At 36.6% G+C, this 13,405-nt stretch overlaps 1 pseudogene; it reads right to left on the bottom strand.

Moving 5' to 3' along the window:
* Positions 1-8,320: 8,320 nt before the first annotated feature.
* LOC148948843 (U2 spliceosomal RNA) lies at positions 8,321-8,499 on the bottom strand (annotated as a pseudogene).
* Between the last annotated feature and the right edge of the window lie 4,906 nt (positions 8,500-13,405).

Below are 13,405 nucleotides of genomic sequence, written 5' to 3'. Positions count from 1 at the left end.
GAACATAAACTCCTAGAATAGCATAGGAAGGAACATAAACTCCTAGAATAGCATAGGAAGGAACAAAAACTCCTAGAATAGCATAGGAAGGAACATAAACTCTTAGAATAGTATAGGAAGGAACATAAACTCCTAGAATAGCATAGGAAGGGACATAAACTCCTAGAATAGCATAGGAAGGAACATAAACTCCTAGAATAGCATATTAAGGAACATAAACTCCTAGAATAGCATAGGAACGAACATAAACTCCTAGAATAGCATGGGAAGGAACATAAACTCCTAGAATAGCATAGGAAGGAACATAAACTCCTAGAATATCATAGGAAGGAACATAAACTCCTAGAATAGCATAGGAAGGAACATAAACTCCTAGAACAGCATAGGAAGGAACATAAACTCCTAGAATAGTATAGGAAGGAACATAATCTCCTAGAACAGCATAGGAAGGAACATAAACTCCTAGAATAGCCTAGGAAGAAACATAAACTCCTGGCATAGCATAGGAAGGAATATAAATTCCTGGAATAGCATAGGAAGGAACACAAACTCCTAGAATAGCATAGGAAGGAACATAAACTCCTAGAATAGCATAGGAAAGAACATAAGCTTCTGGAATAGCATAGGAAGGAACATAAGCTCCTGGAATAACATAGGAAAGAAGATAAACCCCTAGAATAGCATAGGAAGGAAGATAAACTCCTAGAATAGCATAGGAAGGAACATAAACTCTTAGAATAGCATGGGAGGGAGCATAAACTCCTAGAATCGCATAAGAAGGAACATAAACTCCTAGAATAGCATAGGAAGGAACATAAACTCCTAGAATAGGATAGGAAGGAACATAAACTCCTAGAATAGCATAGGAAGGAACATAAACTTGTAGAATAGCATAGGAAGGAACATAAACTCCTAGAATAGCATAGGAAGGCACATAAGCTCCTAGAAATGGTACCTACTGCTCTACTTATATCAGGGAACTCGGTTAGATTGAAGTTAAGCTGTTCAAGCCTCCCATCACACAGCTTTTTAACCTGGGAATAACAATTTTTGGTTTATTAGTGAACAATTCTTCGACCTTGTTTTATAGTACGATCGTGCCAATTTACGATTTCTCTTTTAGTTGATTTTCTTAATTTATTGGCTTCACCCGGTTTGCCATTTTTGAAAAGCTTCAATTTCATTCTAATTAGTGTTTTTATAGTTTGGTTAATAAGGGTTATATCACGGAAATACTTGTTAAAGCTTTTTTCTGCGATACAAGTTTGACAGTTAGCACTTAGATTTTTGTGGAACGGAGTCATCTTGTCATCAAGATTTTTTAGCCTATAAATATCGGACCAATCTTCAGTATTCAGCCACATACCAAAATGAAGAAGACCAGGATTTTGAAGAGGGCGATAAGTGCCATAAGTTATTGAAAAAGAATGCTTAAAATTAGAGGAGGGAGATAAAAGAATCGAAATATGATAACTTCCACCTAATGGAGGCAAAGCTGATGGAGGACTATAAAAATTATACATAGTAGTTAAAATAACTTCAAGAGAGGTATTTCCCGAGTCGTTGGTATTTTAACAAATTGCTTTACCTCAAGTGAGGAGCAAAAAGAATCCATTTTAAGGTCGTTGGCATCGCCAACTAAAAAAAAGGCCAGCATTGGGGTACATAGAAATAGCAAAATCAGCACTTGTCTGCAATTGGTGGATGAATTTACGTTTTGACTCGATATTTTGATTTGGGGATTAATAAAAAACAACTATTGTAATAATATTAAATGAACGAGGGAGTACTTTTGGTCTAATACTTAGCCAGAGGATTTCATCATACTCAGATAAACTAGGGACTCGAATAACCTTTGGGTAAAGATTAATCTTAGTAAAGAACAAAACACCGCCACCTTTTTCTCCGAGTGGGTGGTCTAAAGGACGGAGTTTAATAAACACTGAATAATTTTTCAGGGGCTGGGACCCTGGGTCATGGGACTCAACTTCAGTAATAGCTATAATATCGATTAGATTTGATTCTGAAAGCACCTCGAGTTTGGTAAGCTTTTCAAAATTAAGACTTTCAGCATTAGTAACTAAAAGTTTAGGAAAAACAAACCGATTGGGGAATCTCGACAGGGAGACTTGATGAGTTTGAGAATTTCCTGAGTGGGGTTTTAATTTAATATTATGATGCTGTGGAGAAGAAGGGTATGAGAAGGATTTACCCTTGGGATTTGGAGGTGGAGGGAAGGGCAAGGATAAAGACAAAGCATGATGAGAAAGGTGCGACTTGTTTCTAGTTGACGGGAAGTGAGAACAATTAGGATTTAATACAAGACAATTATTAAATGCAAAAGGTCTCAAGCCTGAGTCACACTGACAGGGTGGGCACGAGGTATAAAACAAATGGGTCGGAGGTGGGGTTTCGTGGAGATAGGATAAGAAATTAGTTGAATTGCTGGGAAATGGAAGTGGGGTGGGAACTTTCTGGGAGGAGGGAGGTTGGATTGGTTTTGGCAAATTATGGATGGAGGCCAAAACCAGTCAACAGCATCTTGGGCGCATGGAGCGGATAGGGTATGCAAGGGGGTTCGTTCTCGCTATATGGCTGAGGTGTCTTATTGGCAATCATAACAATGCCTTTTGATTTATTTTAAAGCAACATTTAGTTTTAAAGCATAATGGGCCAGTTGAATAATTGTGAGGGGTGGACATGCCTAATGTCCCTAAAGACATAGGTGTTATCGTTGTATTGAATACTGACAAAGACAATTGTTTGACCCTATGAAACAACTACTAGGGGTAACACTATTAGAAATGTATGCGTGTGTTGTCATAACAGTGAGAGATTAGAATTCTTTTTAGTACCGAAACGATTCAACTTGTATGATAGTTGATGTGTGAGAGTAACTTTTCCAGAGATTTTGGCGCTCAAAGAGAATGCAAACATAAAAATAATAGTTGGTGATGAAGACCAGCCTCTTGCTACTGCTGGTGGTAACACATTACCTGTTGATGGATCATAACCCCATCTTTCTGGTATTAGCACTCGAAAGAAAGCAAAGGAAAAAAGAAAGGCTTACTGCTGCACTAATATCATAATGGCTATCTTGTCTATGTGCCAAAACTGCAAATTAAGTAAAATTTAATTTGGTAATAGATAGTGAAATCGAAAACGAAATAAAAAGGGCATTGGCCCGCAATATTACCAAGGAACATAAAGACAAATTGATGAAAAATAAAGCACACGTGACCATCAATACTACTATTGATCGTATACCAACTGATATAGTCAATGAAGCCAATAATATAATTGAATGATATGTGTGATGCGATTGTAGCTGAAACCAAGTTAAAATTCGTGTATGACCAAAAAATGGAATAAGTGCCATGTAAAAAAACATAATGAAGTATCTTATGGAATGAATTCAAAGTATTCATTTTTATTTTATGATGATATTCTATGTTTCGTTATTTCAATAAATATATTTTATGCATTACTTAGTTATTTATCCATTATCTTTAGGGTACTCTAGCAAGTCGAACATTTAGAATGTTTAAGTCTGAAATGTAAGAAAGGAATTTTCAGAGACATAGATACTACTAGCGGACTCATAGGTGTTATATTAGAATCTGAGATAGGTTAACAGGGATTTTACCCACGTCTGAGAGAGATGAGCTGGATTGTTTCCAAAATCCACACAGACAAGCAAACACCCGCTCAGACACACATACACACAAAGACATACATGGAGACAAGCAAACAACCACTCAGAATCACAGGCACAGAGAGAAAGAGATAAGTAAACAACCACTCAGACACATATGCAAAAAAGAGAGAGACAAAAACACCTACAATCACACAGCGTCAGACACGCAAACACACACAGACAGACACGGGGACAAGCAAACATCTGCTCAGACACACAGACACGGAGAGTGAGAGAGACAAGAACACATGCAAACACACAGACTCAGACACAAAAATACACACCCAAAGAGAAAAAAGAAAATGCCCTCTCAGAGAGAGAGAGAGAGAGAGAGAGGGAGAGGGAGAGAGAGGGAGAGAGAGAGAGAGAGATGGAGAGGGAGAGAGAGCAAGAGAGAGAGAGAGAGAGAGAGAGAGAGGGAGAGAGAGAGAGAAATACATACAAATAAAAAGAGTCACACACAAAAACATACAAAGACGGACATATAGACAAAGAAACACTCATTCAGACACACAGGCACATAGAGACAGATACAAAGCACATACAAACACAGAGAGTCCGACACACAAAGAAAGACACAGAGAGAAGCAAACAGCCTCTCGGACACAGAGAGAGAGAGAGAGAGAGAGAGAGAGAGAGAGAGAGAGAGAGAGAGAGAGAGAGAGAGACACAGAGAGAGAGAGAGAGAGAGAGAGAGAGAGAGAGAGAGAGAGAGAGAGAGAGAGACAAAAACACATACAAATAAACAGAGTCACGCACACAAACATGCAAAGACGGACATAGAAACACTCATTCAGACACGCAGGCACATAGAGAGAGATACAAAACACATACAAACACACAGAGTCCAAAACACAAAGACAGACACATAGACAAGCAAACAGTCATTCAGACATACATGCACAGAGAGGGAACCAAAAAATACCTACAAACACACAGAGACAGACACAAAATCACACAAAGACTGACATAGTATGAGATTGCCCTATTTTTAGGACTAGAAACTCAGTCTGATTGTTGCTCTTAAGCAGGCTCTGGGTGAACTTATCCCTCTAAACGTTCCTTCTGAACATTTTTAAATTCTTTTTATAAATCTTTCCACCCAGAGTTTTTTTTTAAAGGAGCAATCAGTCAATTGGTAGCGTGATAAACTGAGGCGTTAGTAAGAATCGGTACTCAAAATTCGGTGACAAATAAATTTTACTAGTAAATATAGTAGAAGAGGAGAAACGTTGTAAATTTACGCAAGCTGGAGTCTAGGGAATTCTAATTTCGGGGTGTAGGATCTATGTTAACACTAGGCTTAAGTGCCAAGAGACACTAGGCTGGAAAAGGGGAGGTACAAAAGCTCTTATAGCTTTTACTCCATGTTATAGGTTTTTTTTTACCTAAACCTTAGGCCACTCGAAGAAAATTCCACAAAATTTATGTTTCTGGGAAGAGCCTAATTGGGGTTCTTATCCTTAACTAATCTTAGATTATTTTATCCTTTAATAATGTTGTCCTTTACTTAGACAGACCCAGCCTTAAATAAAGGGAAATATACAGACGGAACTATGAAACCAACCATCAAATACAATAAAAATCTAACCAGAATCTTAAGTTATTTACGAGCGTACTCTCCACCCCTTGTTATAAGCTAATCAAATTTAATTAGATCAAGTATCTCTTAATTAATCAGAAAAGATCCCAGGGTTACCTCGAACTAACAGTATGGCGCAAACCCTTAATAAATCCATTGGCAAGTTTTAAAAGGGAAAATATCGCTCTAACTATAGTTAAGGCCAACAGAACTTGAAGATTTAATTGTAAACTTAATTCAAATAGGATCCTTTGGGTTGGACCAAGCAACAGAAATATTTCAGGACTTTATCTAAGTATTACATTCAAAGGAAATTTAGACAGGCTAGTGGTAGCTATTATCCTAGTTAAAGAGAAGCTCACTTACTCATTTCTTAGCTCCAGATGCAAGATACTTAAACAAAGAATAGTTTTTTCAAGATTTACGACTAGGTAAGCAGAGAGAAGGTATTTTCACATTTAAGCTAATTTGAAATAGTTTACTTCTGATCTATTGGAGCAAAGGAAATTCCAACGTTTACTGAAATTGAGTTGCCAAATTTACACAAAAATAAGGTCTCCTTACAATAGAGACAAGCAAACAGCCTCTCAAACACACAGGCACAGAGAGAGAGAGAGAGAGAGAGAGAGAGAGAGAGAGAGAGAGAGAGAGAGAGAGAGAGAGAGAGAGAGAGAGAGAGAGAGAGAGAGAGAGAGAGAGAGACGAAAAACACATACAAACGGACAGAGTCAGACACAAAATCACAAAAAGACAGACACAAAGACAAACAAACCACCTTTCAGACACAAATGCATACAGAGAGAGAGAGAGAGAGAGAGAGAGAGAGAGAGAGAGAGAGAGAGAGAGAGAGAGAGAGAGAGAGAGAGAGAGAGAGAGAGAGAGAGAGAGAGAGAGAGAGAGACGCATACAAACACATCGAATCAGACATGCATGGACAGAAACAGAGAGACAGAGAGAGAGAGTGAGAGAGATATAGAGAGAGAGAGAGAGAGAGAGAAAGAAAAAAAAAAACATGTACAAACGCACACAAAATCACACAGAGACAGACAAGCTTAGTATTACGGGATATAAAGTTGAAAATCAGCTATAGCAACACACTGCAAGACCGATGCAAGGACCTTAGTAGTCGCTAATCCAATTCATACTTACAAACAATTTTCACTTTTCTAAGATATCCGAATCAATGCAGCCCCTCCAGGAGATAAATAAACTAAGTTGTATAACTGTGACAGTCTTTCTAACGATCGAATCAAAAAAAATAGTTTTCTCCCTTAAAGGTTTAGATAACTACTGGCAAGTATTTTAATACCTATTGGCAAGTGTTTCTGCAAGCAAGCCAACAAAATTTTACTTTACTGGAAAAGAAAATTCTATAAAAAAAACATTTTTAATGACCACAGCGAGCAAAGGATGGGCCATTTCCAATAGTTCAAAAATGAGCCTAAGTCTGTGGCACCCTTAGGCCCAAGTGATTTACAGGGGAATACCCCAGAAAATCTGAGATAGTGGAAGGCCTGAGCAAAAAGGCAACTGATGACTGATGAGTCAAAAGTAATGACAACAAGAGGTGATACTGAGGTGTCATTATTGGAAGACATTTGATAGTTTATAAGTGGCTACGGAAATCCCGTGTATAAAATCACGATTCTGTAAATAGGCAGCGCCGCAGCAAAGTGTACCTGGCACTTAGACGATAATCATATTAGTCCAGTTTTTGTTAAGAAAAAGATCGCTCTCTGTTTTTTGGCACCCCTTAGAATTGTGTACCCCTAGGCCCGGGCCTAGTGGGCCTATGTGAAAATCCTAGCCTGGACGTAAAACTACCTTGAATTACCATAAATAAATATATTGCACCCAAGGCGAATAGAAATTACCATAAATAACTAAGTCAAGTTCAAAACGAGCAGAAAGTAAGATTAGCAGGGCTGACACCTTTAATGCATTCTATTAATGAGAGTTTAAGAGACCATACGTAATGAGTACTTTACTGAAAACAAAATCTGATTCACGGGGAAATACCCCAAAAATCAGAGATAGTGGAAGGCCTTAACAGAAGGCAACTGATGAGTTATGAGCCAAAAGTATTGCTAGAGAGAGGTGATACCGAGCCCTCAGCTGCCGTTCTTGGAGGACATTTGATTTTTAATAAGCGGCTGTGGACATCCTGTGTTGTTTGAAAACAACTTTTCTATGAATAGGCAGCGCAGCAGCAAAGTGCACCTGGCACTCAGGCGATAAATCATATTAGTCCAGTTCTTGTTAAGAAAAATAATCGCTTAGTGTTTTTGGCACCCCTCGGCATTGTGCGTCCCCTAGACCCAGGTCTAGTGGGCCTATGCGTAAGTTCTGGCCTGAGCATAAGACTACCTCAAATTACCATCAATAAATAAATGGGGCCCAAGACGAGTAGAAATTACGTTAAATAACTAAGTCAAAATCAAAACGATCAGAAACTACTGATTTTCATTGCTGATAATTCTAAATAAATTCGGAATTCTTAAAGTTAAAAAACAGAAAACATTTAAAATGCATATTGTTTTCATTAAAGTGCATATTATGTGTGGTCTCTAGAATTTTAAGCATAAGTTGACGTAATCATAGCCACATCGGTTCTTTGAACAACTTATCAAATTAGACCAGCATAAGAAATCTCGTAGGGTAATACCTCATTTCCGAGTGTAAAACCATTTACAATTATCATATGTTTCAAATATGAAAAGTTTGTCAGTTCCAATAAATTGAATGACAAGCTCTTAGTTTGCGAGATTCGTGGCTTGGGGGTGGCAAAGTGGAAGCAACAAACTTCTATTTGTTTCGATCACCGTCTATATAAAAGTCCCTCATGCTTTCTAAAGTCCATCACATAGTTTACTCTTTACTGAAAACAATCCTAATTTTAAGCCATATAAATATATATGCTGATATTCATTGCTGAAAATTCTTAATAACTTCGGATTTCTTAAAGTTAAAAATCGAGAAAATATTCAAAATGCATTTTGTTTTCAGTAAAGTCCAAATTACGTCTGGTCTCTAGAATGCATGGAGGGTGTTAGCCCAACTCAAGGTAACGGGGCAAACCCTAACATCCCCCCAGTTCCCAAATATCAGTTTAGTATTCTGAGCTCCTGTACCAAATATTATATTCTGGACCATATCAAATATTAACCTGATAAGAATATATACTTGACTTTGATCTTAGTCTAGAACGCCGAGAAGTAATAACTGCAATTTCAAAATTCATTTAAAAGGGAAAAAACCCTTAAATAATTCTAGAGCAATGGTCAATGGCTCTTTGACAAAATTAAATCTTCTACTGAACATTTTTTACAAAATTCAACGCGATTTTATACAACCTAGTTTTCCAACAATTTTGACTTGAGAACAGCTTTGTTCTCTCCGCAAAAGTATAAATATAGGCAACTATTAACTATTGGGAAATAGACATCATTTTATATTTGTTCTGATTAGACCCATTCCAAATTCTGTGAAGGTTTAGATGAATAACCCTACTGCAACTTAACACACAGCCATTTTAAGGGATACAATATTAATTGAATGACAACCACATCAATTATCTAAATAGGAGAAATTACTTTTTTTATATTAATGTAAAGATTTTTACTATGCTAATTTTGTTTTCTTCTGAAATTAGGCTAGCTTGTGATTTCTATTGTTCACTTTTAAGCAAAACTCAAAAACATACTGTAGAAAAGAAAATTTAAAGCGGTTTGATTCTGCTTAGCCATAGGTAATTAAGGGGTGGGGGGTACAGGAAAGTGTTTTTCAAAATCCAAAGAGGAGAACTTTGATATGTTTTCAATTTCTTCAACCAAAATATCCAAGAAAACATTCTCATTTGCGATGAAAATACCACGAAAACACGAACTGGTCCTTAGATTTTTCTAAACAGTATTGGTTTTGACCCCCCTCCCCTCAGAAAATAAAGGTTCCAATGGTACCTATTTTAATTGTAAATAGTGAGTTATTGCAGAGTGGCGTCCCCCATATCCGTAATAGTTTTGCTCCTTCTAAGTTTAGATGCTGCTCAAAAAAATTGTTTTTTTTAATTTTATTTGTGTTTGTTTTTCAGAAAAATCATCATAAAATCCCTCGATCTTTCAAAAGTTTCAACAGCTCAATAGTCCCTGAAAGTTTAAAAAAAAAATCACAAACGACGTAATCAAAGCCGCATCGGTTCTTTGAAGAAATTATCAGAGACGAGATTAGTTTTAAAATATGGGTTCCAGTGGCCGAGCCAATTTTAATTGTAAAGAATGAGGTATTGAGGAGGGGGCGTCCCCCCGATATGCGTAATAATTTCTTTCGCGATGAGTTTTGATGTTGATCTAAAAAAGACTTGTTTTTCAAATTCTATTTCTGTTCATTGTCAGAAAAATCCTAATAAAAATCCCTTGATTTTTTGGAAGTTTTAACAACTCAATACTTCCTGAAAGTTTCAAAAACGTTTAACAAACGAAATAATCTAAGCCGCATCGGTTCTTTGAGGAACTTATAAGAACCGACATTATTTTCAAAATCTGTGTTCCGATGGTACCAATTTCAATCGTAAAGAGTGAAGCATGAGGAGGGCTCGTAAAGAGGAGGGGGTTCCCCCCATATACTTAGTAATTTCTTTTCGTTATAAGCTGTGATGTTTATCGCAAAAAAACTTGTTTATTAATTTTATTTATGTACGTTTTTCAGAAAATTCCTAATAAAAACCACTCAATTTTTTAAAAGTTTTAACAGCTCAATACTCCCTGAAAGTTTCAAAAACGTTTCAAATACGACAAAATCAAAGCCACATCGGTTCTTTGAACAACTTATCAGAGACGATACTATTTTAAGAATAAGGGTTCTGGTAGTACCAATTTTAATCGTAAAGAGTGGGGTATTGAGGAGGGGCGTCCCTCTATATGCGTAACAATTTATGCATTTTATAAGTTTTGATGCTGCTCTGATAACACTTGTTTGTATAATTTTTTTCTGTTCATTTTTCAGAAAAAAATCATAATAAAATCCCTTGATTTTCCCCCCTTAATTTAAAAGGGTGTCAGGGTGTATAACACTTTCGTTTTGACACAGGTTTGGAGTGTTTCAAGTATTCCGTCCTTGCAGCAGGACATAAACCGTTGAAGAATGATGCTAGTAAGACACTGTTGGACGATTGGGCAGTAAATGGGAAAGAGGGTTCTGATTTTCTAGAAGTAAGATTTTCTGATCTAAGATTTTAAGATTTTATGATTTTAAGATCTAAGATTAATTAGATTTTAAGATTTAAGGGGACAATATCCAGTAACACTTAAAAGGATTGATATTTTTGAAAAGGCTAATGAACATTTAAAATTTGGGGTAACATTTTTACAGTTTGATGAAGGATTTGAAGATGTGGTAAAAAAAAGGGTAATTTATTCTGTAAGAGCACCGTCCATTGACTCAGTGAAACACGGGTATGCCTTCTCTACGAACCTGCCAAAGATCCCGAATCAAATGGACATTTCTTTTCTATTCAACATATTAGCAGGGTTTTACGTGAGGGTAAAAATTATTATCATGGGGAAATATGCTATTACTGCAAAATGTGTATTTCTAGATTTTATAGTGAATTAAAGTTAAAAATACTTGAGACACTGCAAGCGTCATTGATACTAGTCTGTGGAAGCGGTTTCAGGGGACAATCCCACCTTGATGTTCAAAAGCTTTCAGAACACACTGTTGCAGAGCAACAAGGTGACATTAGACGTTGAAGCTGCTCTCATGGATTTGTCGGATCCGTCAAATTCGAATCATGTGAAAAAACATGAAGCTATTGCGATCTCTTTTGCACACGCGCGGAAAGATTCAAGTAATACCATGCAGTTGATAGATTTTTGTGAGACGTTGGGGGGAAAAGATTGTGTTGGCATAGCTATGGTTGCTCTCATTAGAACAGGAAATGATCTAATTTCACGGCTGCGTCATACACACTATCCATTGAATCTATCATAACAGGACGAGTCATATATTAAAAATAAAGACATGTGTTGGGATCGAAAGAAAAAAATTAATGAAGGGGATGTAAAAAACCGGGTTCGCGGTCATATATAGTGAGAGATGTCTTCAATGGCAGGTACCTTTCGGGAGTTACGCGTAAATCGTGTAATTTAAATATTAGGCAAAAATACTTATTACCGGTTTACATGCACAATTCCAAATATGATCTGAAATCCATATTACAAGCGTTGGCAAGATTGCAGGAAGGTGAAGTTGTACATGGCGCATGGATAGATGGTTCTTTTCATATAACATCATATCAAAATCATCTGAAAAGCTGCTAGTCTTAGAATATAAATGGCAAAAAATTGATAATGGTAGTACGTGCTTGAATAAAATCCGTTTCCTTGATTCTTTAAACGGTCTCAAGAGAAAACGAGGGTCGAAAAAGAAATAATTAAACTCATTTTAAATTCGGCCTTTGGTAAAATTTTTGAGAGTTAGCGAAACAGGTTTCGTTGTGACTTGTAACCGACCCAAAAGAATGTGACCGAATCATTGCGGATCCGAACTTCACATCGTTCACGATCATAGACTCCAATATGGTCCTCTTAAATAGGAAAAAAAGAAATGTAGTTTTAAATAAAACACTGCCACCGGCAGGACTATATTAAAAATATCAAAAAAACTGATGTTGGAGTTTTATCACAATGTGTGTAAGTGCCAATGGCCGGGGGAGGGACAAGTTCAAGTTTTTTATTGGGATACAAGTTCTTTATTTTTAAAACTTAAAACTAGTAATTTATTGGAAGATTGGGAAAATGGAGAGTACATTAGCTCTCGGATGGACTACACAAACTGGTAAGAGTCCCGCTATCTGGAGCTGGTTAAACGCCAGTCCCAAAATTGATTATTAAAATTAAAATCAGAAACGGGAAGTGATTTGGTATCGCGTGGTGTATTTCCCGGTCCGAAGTTGTACTGCGTGGAAATGAACAATGAGACTATCAAAAAAATCTGTAAAGGGGTGCCTACATACTATGCAAATGAAAATTTTAACATGAGTTTTTATAGGAATTGTATAGAACAAAACTTAATTCCTAGATCATGTGTCATGGCCATTCGCGCTTCAAAATATAAAAACTATACAGTTTGAGTCGAAAAAAATGTCATGTCCACCATATCGGACAAAGTCTATGTACTCAAGGGTGGGGTTGAGAGTATTACCACATGGCCATTATCTTACTTCAGATCGAGTTAAATGTGTAAATTATAGAAAGTAACTCGGTCTGGAGAAATCTCTTTAGTTGTGGAAGGGGGGAGGGGGCCGTTTTTTCCGTCAACAGCTTAACACTGCCTTTTTTATATCTAGTCATTTTCCCGTCACAAGCTCGGCACTGCTTTTTTTTATCTAGTCATTGCACAAAGTGGTAATTTTCAACTATTTATTTTGTGTAAAGTGCCTATTTTATCCTGTCACCGGCTGGGCCGTAGTTATCGTTCGTCACCCAGATCGTCGTGTTTATGTTGTAAATGTTGTATATATGTGAATTAAAGAAACCATTTGTTCCTTTTCCTCTTGAATATTTATTCAAAAGATTGAGGTTAGGTTAGGTTAGTTGCATTTTGGCATTCGAAGAGTATGTATCAACTTAAAATACCCTTTGAATCGTTTTTTTTGGGGACCGTCCATGTCCCGCAAAATGGCACTTTTAACAAAAATCATTAAAAACCGTGATAAAATGTTTTCAGAAAATCCGAAAAATATCTATTATTGCTATAGTATATGGCAAGAATCCTATGATAAAATAAAGAAGATTGATCCAAGCATAAAATTTGTTCAAGGACTTGACGTGTTTATTAGTATTGCACCAAACTCCTGGTTGATTATTGACAATTTAGCTGAATTTATTGAAAAGTGGTAGCGGGAAATGTTACAATTGTTTACTGTCCGGTCCCATCACGAAAAAATTTCTGTAACTACTGTGCTCCATAATCTTTTTCATCAGAATAAATGTATGAGAACTCTTGAATTTAATCGAACCTACTATGTTATCTATAGAGTTATTCGCGATTCAAGTTCTCTTATAATTCACAACAAACAAATTTATCCTGGTGAAACTAAATTTTTACTTTCCGGATATAATCAAGCA

This window comes from Artemia sp. Qi Xiang Cuo, chromosome 9 (genome assembly GCF_049724085.1).
Source record: "Artemia sp. Qi Xiang Cuo chromosome 9, ASM4972408v1, whole genome shotgun sequence".
Lineage (NCBI taxonomy): Eukaryota > Metazoa > Arthropoda > Branchiopoda > Anostraca > Artemiidae > Artemia > Artemia sp. Qi Xiang Cuo.
This window is presented reverse-complemented; position numbering and strand designations above follow the sequence as displayed.